General features: G+C 37.5%; 1 long non-coding RNA gene across 2 annotated transcripts in view; it reads right to left on the bottom strand.

The window, feature by feature from the left end:
* LOC103278414 (LINE-1 retrotransposable element ORF2 protein) overlaps nt 1-9,886 on the bottom strand; it is a 313,002-nt gene extending 303,116 nt beyond the window's left edge. Inside the window, exon 1 of one of the 2 annotated variants that reach the window (XR_010004939.1) lies at nt 6,718-9,886. This is a non-coding gene — a long non-coding RNA (LINE-1 retrotransposable element ORF2 protein). The remainder of the gene's footprint in view (nt 1-6,717) is intronic. The other variant, XR_506033.3, reaches the window with a different exon arrangement.
* Between the last annotated feature and the right edge of the window lie 4,059 nt (nt 9,887-13,945).

The raw sequence follows: 13,945 nt of genomic DNA, 5'->3' as shown, positions 1-13,945 counted from the left end.
GTACAGAATGCTGTAACTGAAGAAGAAGCAGCTCAAGTTCTTTCCTTCCAAGAGAAGAATGATACCGCAGCCTTCTACTGCTATGATCCTATTGCCACCACCAAATTTAGAGAGTCCCAAATTTAGAGAGTTTCCATGGCCACTTCTCTCACCCTGAGGAAGAAAAACCAAGCACTACTTTAGAACCTCTGTATCATTCTGTAGAACTGATGCAATTAAGGGTGACATCCTATTTATTAGCCCTAACAAGAGTAGATATATTCATTCAATTGTTGAATGGTGAGTCAACACTTAGGTAAATTCAATGGGTCTATTCTGTTCAAGACTAACAACAGGATTAGGCCTAGGAGCTAATTTTTTCAGGTTGTGTGGTTGTCTAGAGAGGCTGTCAGATTTTTCAATATGCAGGATTCCCTATGAACAAAAGATCAAGCCAGGGAATGCTTTCCTCACAGCAGGAGAGCAGAGCCAACAGGCTCTCCAGAGAATCCACAGAGATGCATATCCCACCCAGCAAACATAGTAGACCTAACAAGCCAAAGTATGACCTAAATTTGTGAATTTGCTTAAATTCAGATTTAAACAAGAATGATCTTTCCATTACCCCATAATGATCAACAAACTTTCCTCCTTCAGTTCTGCATGTAGCAAACCAATATACATTAATTTTCTGCCTTTTTTAATACTATGGGTTCAATAATGTCTCTTTGAAGCAATCAAAGTAACTTCTTCCATATTTCCCATTTCCACAGAAAAATTGTAATTCAACCTAATTTAAAAAGCAAGTTTTTAATACCTAGATGTAGGTTTTTGCTTTTTGCTTTTTAAAAAAGGACTCATGTCAGTAATCAGTTTGTCTTTGAGGTTGCTTTGAATGTTGAACTCTGAAGACCAGGATTTTAAGGCCCAGTGTTCCTTCGGGAAGATAGGGCAAGCTACAAATAAATAAATGTATTATTATTATTATTATTATTATTTATGGAAACCTACTGGGGACCTTGTGCAAGTCACACATTCTCAGCCTCAGAAGGTGGTGAACACTATTTGCCTCTGAAAAAATCTTGCCAAGAAAACCCCTTCATATAATCAATCGCCTTAGGGTTACCTTAAGTTGTAAATGACTGAACAAAACAAGATCAAACAACTTAGACATTATGAAAGGCACAGACCTATATACAAAGATCTCTGCTTCCATCAAAATATACTGATTTACCTGCTAGTGAAAATGTACTGTGAAATTAAAGACAACATCATGCTAAAGTATTTTCTTCAAGGCAGTCCAATCCTCTCTATATTTCTTCGGAAATATGTCCTGCAAAATTCAATAGGACTTTTCTCCCATGTAAAAGTATGCAAAAGATTGTACTCAAAGCAAAAACAAAAAAAAATACTGGCTGGAATGCAAATGATTTTCAGAGAAAAAGAATGTGGCTATTTAAACTATACTATCTGCAGCAACACAGAAACATGGGACAACTAGGAGCGGTAGTTCTTGTTTATGTGTAACCAGTGGTTGTAAGATAAAATACTCCAAAATGGCTCCATTCAGAATATCAGTTTCCAAAGTTTACTTCCTTCTCTCCTTTTCTCTTGTATCCTACTTCTTTCTCTCTTTTTTCTGGACTGCGAGAACCAAGTTTTACTGTTTTTCTGGACTGCTAGAAGCAAGCTTTACTGTTGTGTTGACCTATCTGATACTAGTGGCAAGCAACTCAGTGCCCCTTGCTAGCTAGAGTGATCAGATGTAATACTAGAAGTATGATTACAATGGGCCATGGGAAGGAGGCAGGAATTTTCATGGAAGAGTGTGGAATGATTGTGCAGCGAGGTTGTTAATGTGTTTGCAATATCTCCCAAATATCTCCAAAAGTACAATATCTCCGAAATTTAAAGCACTTCAAGTAAGATATTGGGTTCAAGGTACTGGTTAAGTCATATGTGCTACATATTTTCATTCACAGGAATCACGTTAGTTAATTTTTCAAAATTCAGATAAGGTAACTAGAACTCAATTCTGAATAGGGCATTCACCAGGGTAAAGTAGAAACTGATTTCATAATCTCCTTATTCGTACACGTGGCAATGAAATGTTACTAAATCGGAACATTCTTTTGATATTGAGCGTGCCAGTTTAACAAACTGTAATATTTACAGAACAAGTACAGAAGATGCAGCAGCAATAGAAGTTCCTACCCTCAAAAAATAGTGTTTACGGCTCACTATTAAGTGAGAGAGGGCCATTACAAATCAATGAGAAAAGGCTTGAGAATGCCTGCAACCCAGTCTCGTTTAATCAAAGCTGTAAAATTAGTTAATGGTAATTTTTAATTTCATTTTATAAACAGCAGATGCCAAGCCGATGAACTATAACAGGATCCATACTATTGGATTTCATTGGTATTCTTGTTTATACCCCGTCATAGCTATGTCCATCAAAAAAACTATAAGGAAATTATTCTCTCTTTGTTTAATTAACACTTTATATGACCATCCATTCTGAATTCCATCTACCTATTCTGAGCTGAATTTGAATAAAGAAATTTTATGAATATTTTTCCACACATAAGTCTTAATTCTTAACATCTTTTTTAGAATCCAATCAAAAGCACACATTTCAGATAATGAAGACACCAAAGGAACCCAAGGATAAGGCCTGAAGAAGGGTGTGTGTGTGTGTGTGTGTGTGTGTGTGTGCCATAACATTAGTTTAAAGCATAAGTATTCAGAACACCAAAAATAACTCATGTTGCAATTAACTTGAATTGCTTCCAAGCCTGAAAAGAAACAAACTTTTGCTTCAGTGTGAAATTAGTAAATACAGCAAAAAGCCCGAAAATGTGACTCTTCCTACTTCAACAACACTATTATCCAAGAAAAAATTACTGTGTGCGGAGGAAGGTGGTAAGGTTATTAATTATATATCCACATACACACACACATATAGGTTAGTAATTTATTTTTGTGTGTATCTCATATGCTCGACAATGTTTTATAAGAAACCAGTTTCACTTTTGTTTACTAGCAATTTCTCTGCTGCTGCAGGATTTATATTGCCAAGTCTACGCAGAGAGAGAAGCTGCTGTCTAAAAAAAGAAGGGGTAGAAGTGTTTATATTTTTAAAATAAAGTTAAATAACTAAAAATAAAACAGTAATTGTCAGTTGCTCGAGTCCCTCGCAATGGGAATTTTCCTTGCTCCATTACCGTAAAATAAGTCCAATAAAATTGCACAACCATAAAACGAATCAGAACCAGTCATTTTTGTACTCATTTATTTTATAAAGAATATTGATAAAAACAGTTCTTGAAAGCTAATAATGACTGATGAAACACAGAGATGAGGTAAGATTATTTTAAAGTGAATAAACCCTCTTAAAAACAGAACATAAAGGGGCCTTTAAAATTCCTGTTTCTATTTTTTCTCATTTTAATGCTACCCAGCTTATTCACTCAGAGAACTTGGAAAAAATACTAAGAAATGAAAATATTTTTAATCAATCAGAACATCAGATCAGGAAAGTGATATATTTGATCAAATCAAAAATAAATAGGATTGATTTTCCTTTTTTCCCTAAAGTCGTAAGCCAAAGTCCAATGAAGTCGGTGAACTTTGAGTCAGGATCCTAAGCCAAATGCAGGGCTCCTGAAAGAAACTTTTAGGGGAAGTTTCTCCAGTGAGCTACTCAGTATCTCTTCACTCTCGTCCCTTTTAAAAGGAAAATCTCGCTAAACTGTCAAAGGAGTTAAAGAAGAATACACCTTCATGAGCCAGTTATAACTGTTTTAGCTACAGGGCATGGCAAAGCATGAAATAACTACTTCAGAGCACTTCCTCAAGTGGGTGTGTTAAATAACTGTCTGTTCCAATACTAAAATAAAGCACACCGTGAGCGAACCAAACCTACCATAGGATGTTCCACTTTTAAATGGAATTGGAGTCAGAAAAACTGCGAGGTATGTGCGACATTGCACCCAACAAGGTTGGCTATAATGCGATACTTCTCGATATTGCTCGCAACGAAATGGTTCCAACTTATGAACCAAAGTTAGCTTTCTGCTTCTCAGTACCAAGTTACCATCATACTTTGCTCTTTTGATTTGAGGCATTTTGCATGCATATGATTCATGTAAAAAAATTTAATATTTTCAGTGGAACTCTCTGTCTTTAAAATAAATCAGCAGTCTTCTTCTGACTGAGAAAAGAGCAAAAGTATTTCACAGACAGCTTTGCTTCCTGCAATGTGATATTCTGCTTGCCCAAGGCTTTCATGAAATTAAGCAATATATTTTCATCATTTTTTTTAAAAAAAACGATGATATACAACAGCTGGTATGGCATATTATCATCCCACAAAAGTCTGTAAACCTTACATTTAAATAAAATTAAAGGCTTCCAAGAATTCCCACAAGTGAAAGAACTGTGCTGTTATAGACCATGGATCTATGGTTCAAAGGCAAGCATCAGGTGTTTGAAAACCCATATCCCTCCCAAGGGGTAAATCAATGGCTCCTAAATACTGTTGTTGCAGCCCACCAAGTTGTTCACTAAATAGCTTTCCTTTCTGTGGAACCAACTAATATTCACTTTCCTATCAGACAGGCCAAAGTTTCAATAACTGCAAATTCATAACAGGACAGCAATATATACTTTTAAGGCTATACATCCATATGTTCAATTCATATGTTTTCAAATGGAAGTATATATCCCGATTTACAAACAATTATTGATGAGATTCTCTTGAAAGTTAAGTGGGCCAAGAACAAGGACAACTGAATTACAGTACGTTCAGAGTAAAATAATTTGGAGGGGAGGGAAGGGTGCTGCAGAAAGCTCCAATCCTGAAATATTTACTTTGAAGGAAACCAAACTATTTTCAAAGGAACTTTCTTCCAAGTTTGCTTCAATTATAATTTAGGGATTAGAAACAATGCAATCTCACAAAAATGAGATCTATCTGCCATGTTTACAGGATCATTTGTTGCTCTAGTTTAAATTAATTTGGCTTATCTAGTAAGAGGTAGCCTCAGCTGAGGTGGAAATCTTAAACAGAAAGAAAGAAAGAAAGAAAGAAAGAAAGAAAGAAAGAAAGAAAGAAAGAAAGAAAGAAAGAAAGAACCTACTGTGTTGCAGTTTTTCAGTGCCTCGCACTGATAACATCAAAAACTTTTTATCATCCTGAAAGAATGAATTAAATGAATGATGTGAACAATCTCTTCTACAGTGCTAGGTAGGTTGGGCAAATAGCTTTAAGGCCTCCTTTGTGTTATCAAGAAAGGCATAATGCAATTTAAAATAAAGGTTCTCCCTTGTTATTTAATAATCTTGTTTTTTAATGGATTGTTACTGTTGAAAGATCTCCACTGATTAGCATCCATTTTCTATAGGTAGTAATTACTCATGGCTTCTACTGAACATTTTATGTAACACCCTTCCACTTTTTTTTCTCCTCTTTTAATATAGCCAGCAGAGTAGCAGTTTTACTCTGTGGCAGCCCTGACATAAGTTCAAGTTTAAAAGCCCTTCTAAATGGATCAGTTTAAACAGCCTTTACAATCCTTGGGAGGTAGGGAGAGAAAGAGAAAGAGAACTGGCTTAAAAAGATCCTCAAACAATTTGAAATGGGCTATGGCACGCATAGCAGCATTTCCCTTAGCAAAATAAAAATATTTTCACAAATATCTCCAGTGTCTGAAACGGCATATATGAATTATGATGAAAGAAAGAGTCATATCTCAGGATATTTGGTTTGTAAAAGGTATCACCTCCCTGCATCAAGACAGAAGAAGAAAAGTACAATCAAGGAAGATATAGTGTGGTGGGAAGAGTTGTGTGTATTGGGATGGAGAGGGGAGAGAAATCAGGGATAGCAACTCCTTTACAAAAAGTTTGAATTCATATGCCTCTAGTGATATCCTTACAATATAATGATGAATAAAAATAAAAGCTACAGTCCCCTCTGTTTTGTCCCTCCGAGAAACTGGCAGCTTAAAATATTTGTTGATAGAATCGGCTGAGGCACATATATGTGCAAATAAAAGCTTCAAGAACATCCATTCCCATAATAAAATTATGTTTTGAAAAACCCCTTTCAGAATAGAGAAGCCTCCTTTCCAGGTTGCAATTTGTTTTCATATACAGTAAATATGGGCTTACAACAGATATCAAACAAAGAGCAGTCATTGTAATCTCTGGTCACAGGCTTCAATAGTTAAAACTCATTGGCAAATACTACTCACAAAAAACCCCCTCAACAACAACAAAAACATTCAGCAGTAAACAAGAACATGATATATGGATAGACAGATGGAATTGCATAAACAGAAAGAAAAAAGCAGAGAGTCACTAAACATACGGAGACTGTTGTTTCAAAGGAGTGAAAGATATTGATTTACTTGGAACTCATGTTGGAAAAACAAACATATTTGTATCCTGCACTGATTTAAAATAAAAAAAGTAATCCAAGCGAATTATTATAAAAGGACTCTATATTCTTAAATAAGTGGGCAGAGTGCATTTGTCGAAGGGGGGAGGCCTAGAGATGTTCCAAATTCAAGCTCACACATCTGTTTCGCAAACTTACATCCTTTAAAATAAAATTTATAAAGCAAGAGAGGAGGGGAGATAATAGACAAGTGGGAAAGAAAGGGGGAGAGGGTAGTGGGGGGAAGGAAAGGAACATTTTCTCCCTCTTTTTTTTATAAAAGTTGGCTGGCCTACCTTGCTCCCCAGTCCTCAGTTTGTCTCCTCATAGTCGCTGCCTCCCTGGAAGTGCAGTGTGAATGGTAATGACTGCCTGCCTCCCTAATGAGTCCATTTTCCTGCTCTTGATGTTGTGTATATACACACACTGCAACCTACCTTACAAACCACAGAGACGGGAAAGGGAGAGAGAGAGCAAGAGAGAGAGGGGGGGGAGAGCAAGCGAGAGTGTGAGACAGAGACAGAGAGAGAGAGACAGAGAGAGAGAGAGAGAGACAGAGAGAAAGGCACACACAGACAAAGCCCTCCTACCAGACAGCAGACAACCCTCCTTCCCCTATCTAAGAGCAAAAGACAACTCGGCTAATGCAGCAACAGGTTCAGCGCTGCCAGGCTGAGGCTGTGTAATGGCAAGGGGACAGATATAGATAGCCATAGAGTGGAAGATCAGGACTGCTGGCAAACAAGCCGTGTAGTGTCAGCTAGCCCCACCTTCCTTATTTATGTTACAGGATGTTGGAATGCATTGTTCCAAGCAGTCCACGCAATTATCATAAATACATACCCACCCCACCCCCCTGCCGCCTATGAACAGGGAGGGCTGGAAGGCACCCACCACTCTTGCTTTTGTAATCTGAGAGCTTTTTAACGCACGCATGGAAGGTGTAAACATATCTCTTTTGACAGGCAAACGACACAAAGCCCACTGATTACTTGGCATGAGATCTTTTTAAGAAAGCAACTCCTGAAGATAGATTTCCCCAGACAATAGTGGGGCAGGGAAAACTGATCTCGCTGCCGAAGGAGGCTCTGGAAGAGGCTGCCAGTAAACAAATTAAGAGAAGGCCATTCTTTCACTGTTCACTTCCCTCAAACACACATACAGAGGAATCTTCTATCCTCGACAGCTATAATAATGTCTTCTACTTATGTCGGAACAGGTGCAACTCGTAGTATAGCACACAGCGTAATACATATAGTACATACTGTACCAAGGACAGAAATAAACTGTATTTCAAATTACAAACAGGCCACGGTTATTTAAACCATAAAGTCTCAGACATAGCCTTTCCAGCTCATCCTCTGTTTGATGCAAGAATAGCAAAATACTAACCAATATAATTGTCCAAAAGAAGAATTTTTCCCATTTTTGTCATATCTAAACCACACATGTCTCTCTCAAGACAGCTTGTACATGTGTTTGAAAAAAAACTTCCAGTGACATGAAATGGACCATTGGTAATGGAAATCTAGGAAGTTTGGTTGTTATTTATTTGTAGCTCAGAAATAGGATTATACAAAAAAGTAACAACCAAACCTCCTGCCTCTACATTGACATGATCCATGAAGAGGCATTAAACTACTTCCTAAGCAACAAGGGAAGCCATTCTGAGTTTCCACTTTGCAGAAAAGTATAACATCAGATCAACTATGTCCTGAATCTAATGACACATATTCCAGACACACACGTTGCCAAAAGATGTGCCCTCTGTGATACACCAAACACTCTTGGCATCCATATTAAGTACTATATTCTGAAACCAGGAAGAACATGGAGACAGAGAACATCCATAAAACCATTCCTGGAGGCTAGAGGTGCAATTGGGAAGGGAGGATTCTCAGTGGATTCCCTGAAACACAACTTGTGGCAACTATTGAAACAGCTTCAAAAAGTATTCAAACTTATTGGCACTATAGTTACAGGGAAAGCATACAGGTATAACACTAATGAGGATCTTCTTTTGGAAATCTGCTCTTCCTAGTGGGAGATGATTCTACCGATAATTGTCTGGGTAGAGAAAGGCTAAACTCATACTATGAGAGTCTTTTTCCTCATTTTGGATAAAAGATCATTACTGCACACATGGATGGGCAACTAGAGATCACTCCAGTATCACAAATTTTAGCAAGCACGTGACTTGCTACCTGCATACATGCAATTTCAAAAAAGCATTCAACGCCAATCGTTTGTCTTGGTCTGATAAGCAAGTATAAGCCTTTCTGTTACAGCTTTTTTTTTATCTAACCATCTTACCCCATTTTAATTTTGCTATCCTATTCTTCCTTTGTGGTTTCCCTTATGTATATGGTCTGATTGTAAATGCCTTTTGCCATGAATTCATCCTCATTCTTTTGGTGTCAAATACATAACATACATTAAAAGCTCCATTCGTTTCAGCGTGGCTTAATTAGGCTTAATTGGGTTAAAATCCTACATTTCAAATAGCTGAAACTAGAGTACTGGGGTAAAACACTAGTAATGTGCCAAAATCAACATTTCCTGGCTCATATATACACATCTTGGTAGTTTGTAGTGTTCCTCTCAAAGAGAAGACAAATATTACAGCCTGCAAAATTCTCCATAACAGATTTTAATCCAAGCTGGAGAATTTAAACCCCCTCCCTTTATGGTCCACTTCCTTACTTTCTGGTCCAATAATGGGATGAATTTTTAAAGGGTTTTTGTTTTTTGCCCCTCTCCAAGTTGGCATGCTGTTATGGCTGTGGACCAGGCAACAGAAGCATTGGGAAGTGCAATTTTTCCTGCACACTGAAGATAGCAATAGCCCAGCTCATAGTTATAAAAGCTATGACAGCTACTCCTGATGGGAACAAGGAGATGAACAAGAGACATCCCATTCTCCAGTTCAAGGCGGCCACTAGTAGACACACTAGTAGGCGTGAAAAAGGGGCACTGAAGGGGCATCGGAATGGATATGCAAAAGCATCAGCTTTAGTAATATTCCTAACTGACATCATATGGTTGTGGCATGTTTCAGAAGAGCTCAGAATAAAACAAAATATTTCCTGAGATCCTTATCACACTACATCTTTTGTGCTACATTGTTCCGAATGAAATCTGCTTCTTGAGGGCAGCAAATTGCTGGCACTCTCTATTGCACCCTTGCCATTTTAACAGTGGCATTTGCACATTTCTTTCATCCACATTAATGGTGTCATTACCAACTCCTGTATTCACCCCTAGCTTCATGATTAGTTTTTCTATTTTTAAAATATAGACATAATAGCACAGTAACACTATAGTGGTGTCATGACAATATGACGACATTGCAAAACCATCTGCAATTGCCAAGATCTTTTATCAGAAAATCTCTTTCATTAGAAAAGACACACAAGAAAATAAAATGGCCATGCCATCCCTTGCCATTTTTTTACTTTCTGCTACAGAGAGAAGAGACTGCCATGTTTTTGACACTGCCAGTTCTGTCCTCCTTATAGCATTGTAACTTGTTATAACAGAGTCAAACATTATGCTATATGTGTTATATTAATTATGACAGTATAACAGGCAAACAACACCAAAACAGCCAGAAGAGGGGATTACGAAGGGTTTAAACATACAAGAAAAGTCATCTTCCATGTACAAGAACAAAAAGTGCTCTGGGGCTTCTCCTTCTCCTTGAAGGAGGGGAAACCTAGCTATACCCCCACCATGCCTACTAATGGATCATTCACAAAAGAAAGGGCTATGAGGCATCCACATCCAAAATTGCTATTGAATTGCTGTAGGAAAAAGGGGCATTATTTCAAGGATTTAGAAAAGCACGTTTTCAACAACCCTACAGTGCAACAATACTAGGAGAGCAGCAATAAGATAAGAGTAATGCCTTGCTGTGATATCAACATGGTGTGACAACGCTGTGTTCGGGAGGGAAATTTCAGATTTCCAAAAACTACAATTTCCATTACAACCATAGTTCACAAAATGTACTGCAGTTGTGTTGTTAAAGCACTACACTGGTAGGTACAGACTCAAATCTAGCATATGTTAAAGTTATGCTGGGACAAGGCAACATTTCATATTGTGGTATAAGGTTTGAATATCCAAAAGGATTGTGATGGAATAACTCATTGCTTTCTTTTATATTTTTACGGATTGGTTTGAAATTCCCATGACTGAATCTGGAGTAGATTAAGTTCTGCTTTTCCAGACTTTGTTGCAAGATGTGATTTGTCCACCGTCAGTTTACAAAAAAATAATTTTTATAATAAGTTACTTGTACACCGTTGGTTACTCTGAAGTCCTTGGGGCCTGGATGCTAAGGGAATACCTTACTCCAGAACCAAGGGAAAGAAAATACATTACATACACTCTCGTTCTACTGGATTGCTAAAACCCTCTGCCCTATTGCTGCTGCCATTTCTTCCTTTGCTTCCTTTGCTGTTTCTTCTTCATTTTACAACCTTCCACTAGCTTCTCTTAGCTATACCAAAGAGGCTTGCTACAATGAGAACCTATGTGTCACCCTCGCAATGGCAGCGATTGCTACCACAGAAGGCAGGGAAGACACTTGATGGGGATGGGAAAGAAAGCAGCGGTCAGGATTGTCCAAATGATGCCCAGGATCATTTAGCCCATTCTTTTCTTTAGGAGACCAATACAAGTCACTGTGAGATAGATTCCACACATTCCTTTCTTAAGAGTCTAATATGTGATTCAGCTCCAAATCAAAATGCTTCACACAAAGCTCTCATAGTTTTAACTACTCTATTGCTGGTAATTCTTTTTTATCCAGTTATGGGAATGGGCACATGTTACTATATTAAAAGTGAAGGCAAAAGGTAAAGGTAAAGGTTTCCCCTGACGTTAAGTCCAGTCATGTCTGACTCTGGGGGTTGGTGCTCATCTCCATTTCTAAGCCGAAGAGCCGGCATTGTCCGTAGACACCTCCAAGGTCATGTGGCCGGCATGACTGCATGAAGCGCCGTTACCTTCCCGTCGGAGCGGTACCTATTGATCTGCTCACATTGGCATGTTTTCAAACTGCTAGGTTGGCAGGAGCTAGAGCTAACAGCGGTCACTCCCGCCGCTCCCAGGGTTTGAACCTGGGACCTTTCGGTCTGCAAGTTCAGCAGCTCAGCGCTTTAACGCACTTCGCCACCGGGGCCCCTTAGGGTGAAAAGTGAAGGCATTTCCTTTAAAATATGTTTTAGATGAACATACACATTGTTTTTGCAGATACTCACTTGACATTAATCATCCTGTAACCCACACTAAACATTACAAGTAGGCCAGTGGCATATCTAGCCCACTATCCTATTTCTTACTGTGGTTAAAGCAATGCCTCTAAGAAGTAGGAAATAACTGCACAATCCCTCGTGTTCTCCTGAACAGGCAATATTCTGGCAGCTCTGAGACTTAGAGGCTAAATAGAAACACCATGACAATAAAGCATAGAGTTATCTTCCAAAATGAAGTCGCCACCATGTTTAGGAGCAGTACACATACTGAACTATTTGTATTTGTCTTTTCTAAACAACCCTGACAATTTAACGGGATAACAGAAACTTCGAGAATTTAGAGAAAGGATGGAGAGATTCATCTCTATATCCACTTATCATACCATGCCCCATGATTTCACTCATTTGCCATTTACTTGTCTTCTTTCTTACAGCTTTGGAGAATAAGCTTCCTAAACTACAGTTCCCAGAATCACTGGCCAAAGTCTCAAAGGACTAAGAGAAATAGGCTTTTTTGAACTACAGTTTCCAGGACCCCCTCCTTCTTCTGCTCTGACCTTTCCTCATAATTAATATATTTCAGCCTTTAATTAGACAGACTGCTCATTTTGTGCCTTTCCCAGCCCCATTTACATATGGCAACCAAATTTATACATCGTATTTCAGATGTTTTACTACAATGGGGATTAATATCAAGACATTATGATGTTGTCAGTGTTACTGATCCCTTTCCTAATAATATCTACTATGAAATTTGTCTTTTTCATAGCTGCCACATCTAATTCACTGAAATAATTCTCATAATTATAAGATCCATTTTCTGGTTAATTTAGATCCCACCAGTAAGTAGGTGAAGTTCAGGTTTTATAGTTCCAAGATGCATCACATCTTAAGCTGGAAATGTTAAAATTGCCTCTGTGTGTGTCTATACTGTATGTTGTTTGTCTGATGGCATTGAATGTTTGCCATGTATATGTTCACCCTTTGGGGTGAGAAGGGCAGAATATAAATACTGTAAATAAATAAAATACTGTAAATAACCACATGTGTCATTATGTTATGCAGTGCTCTGAAGGGATTCTCAGGTGACATGGACAACTCACTGGACACATGTAGTTTAGTTTTGTTTTACTTTTTTATGGGCTCTAATACATACGCTTGGGGAACTCCTCTCTATATCTCATTATTCTGATAAGTGATCACTGATTTCAAGTATTTGCTTCTTATACTTTAGCCAGTACAAGATAATCTTATATGATATTTTTACTTAAGATCTTTGAGACAGAAAAAAATTAAAAGCATTCATACCCAGTGTCCATGCAATTATTGCACTAGTTGCATGCTTGTTGCTTTCAGAGAATTCTAAAACATTTGCAAGCTAAAATATACTTTTTCAAAGCTATCTTGATTTTTCTCAGCAATAGTTGTTCTCTTGTGCATTTTATAATGTTTTCTTTCACTTATTTCCTTTGTAATCATCTTAATATTGTTTAGATCTTTCATTAAAAGTATGTATTACACATCTGTTTTAAAGTCGGGACAAATTACATGTATTTCACAGCATATTAGCATTGTCAGATTTGAATTCTTTAAGAACACCTTCGTGGATGATATTTGGATTCTGAGATTCATTCATTTTATCATAACGATACCTGAGATCTCCTGATCACTTCAGGCTCTGTCCCTCAATGCATCTTTTCTGGCAGAGCTACTTATCCTAAAATTTAGGACCTAAATCTGTTACACCCCAAACAAATGTGACTCATTCATTCATTCAACTACTGTAAAATCTCTCACTTGTCCTTTAGAATATCTTCCACTGCCTTTTTATCTAACAGCCTAATAAATCTGTTTCTTGGTTTTCTATATATGCTACATTTAAGATGTTTGTCTTATTTTTTCCTGCTGTTTTATTTACCTTTTTCATGCTTCTTATTGTTACATTTTATTTTGGAGTTTTTATTTAATAGGGAAGGTAGACTAGAAACCAAAATATCTAGTACATTAACTGAATATGTCTTATTTTCCAATGTCATGGGCTCGGTAACTTGAATTGAAATAAAAGGTTGTGGTTGCAATTTTGATATATTTTCTAAACTGCAGGTGCTACATACATAAATAAATAAAAATCACCTTGTTCGCCTCTACGGTACGACTGTCACCATCTCAAAGGTATATATATTAATAACATCAACAGCCATTAAAAAAAACTGAAGTACAATTAACTCAGTATGGTTCCCAAGCCTTCATCTTAAAGTATAAA

The sequence above is a fragment of the Anolis carolinensis genome, chromosome 3 (genome assembly GCF_035594765.1).
Source record: "Anolis carolinensis isolate JA03-04 chromosome 3, rAnoCar3.1.pri, whole genome shotgun sequence".
Taxonomy (NCBI): Eukaryota; Metazoa; Chordata; class Lepidosauria; order Squamata; family Dactyloidae; genus Anolis; species Anolis carolinensis.
This window is presented reverse-complemented; position numbering and strand designations above follow the sequence as displayed.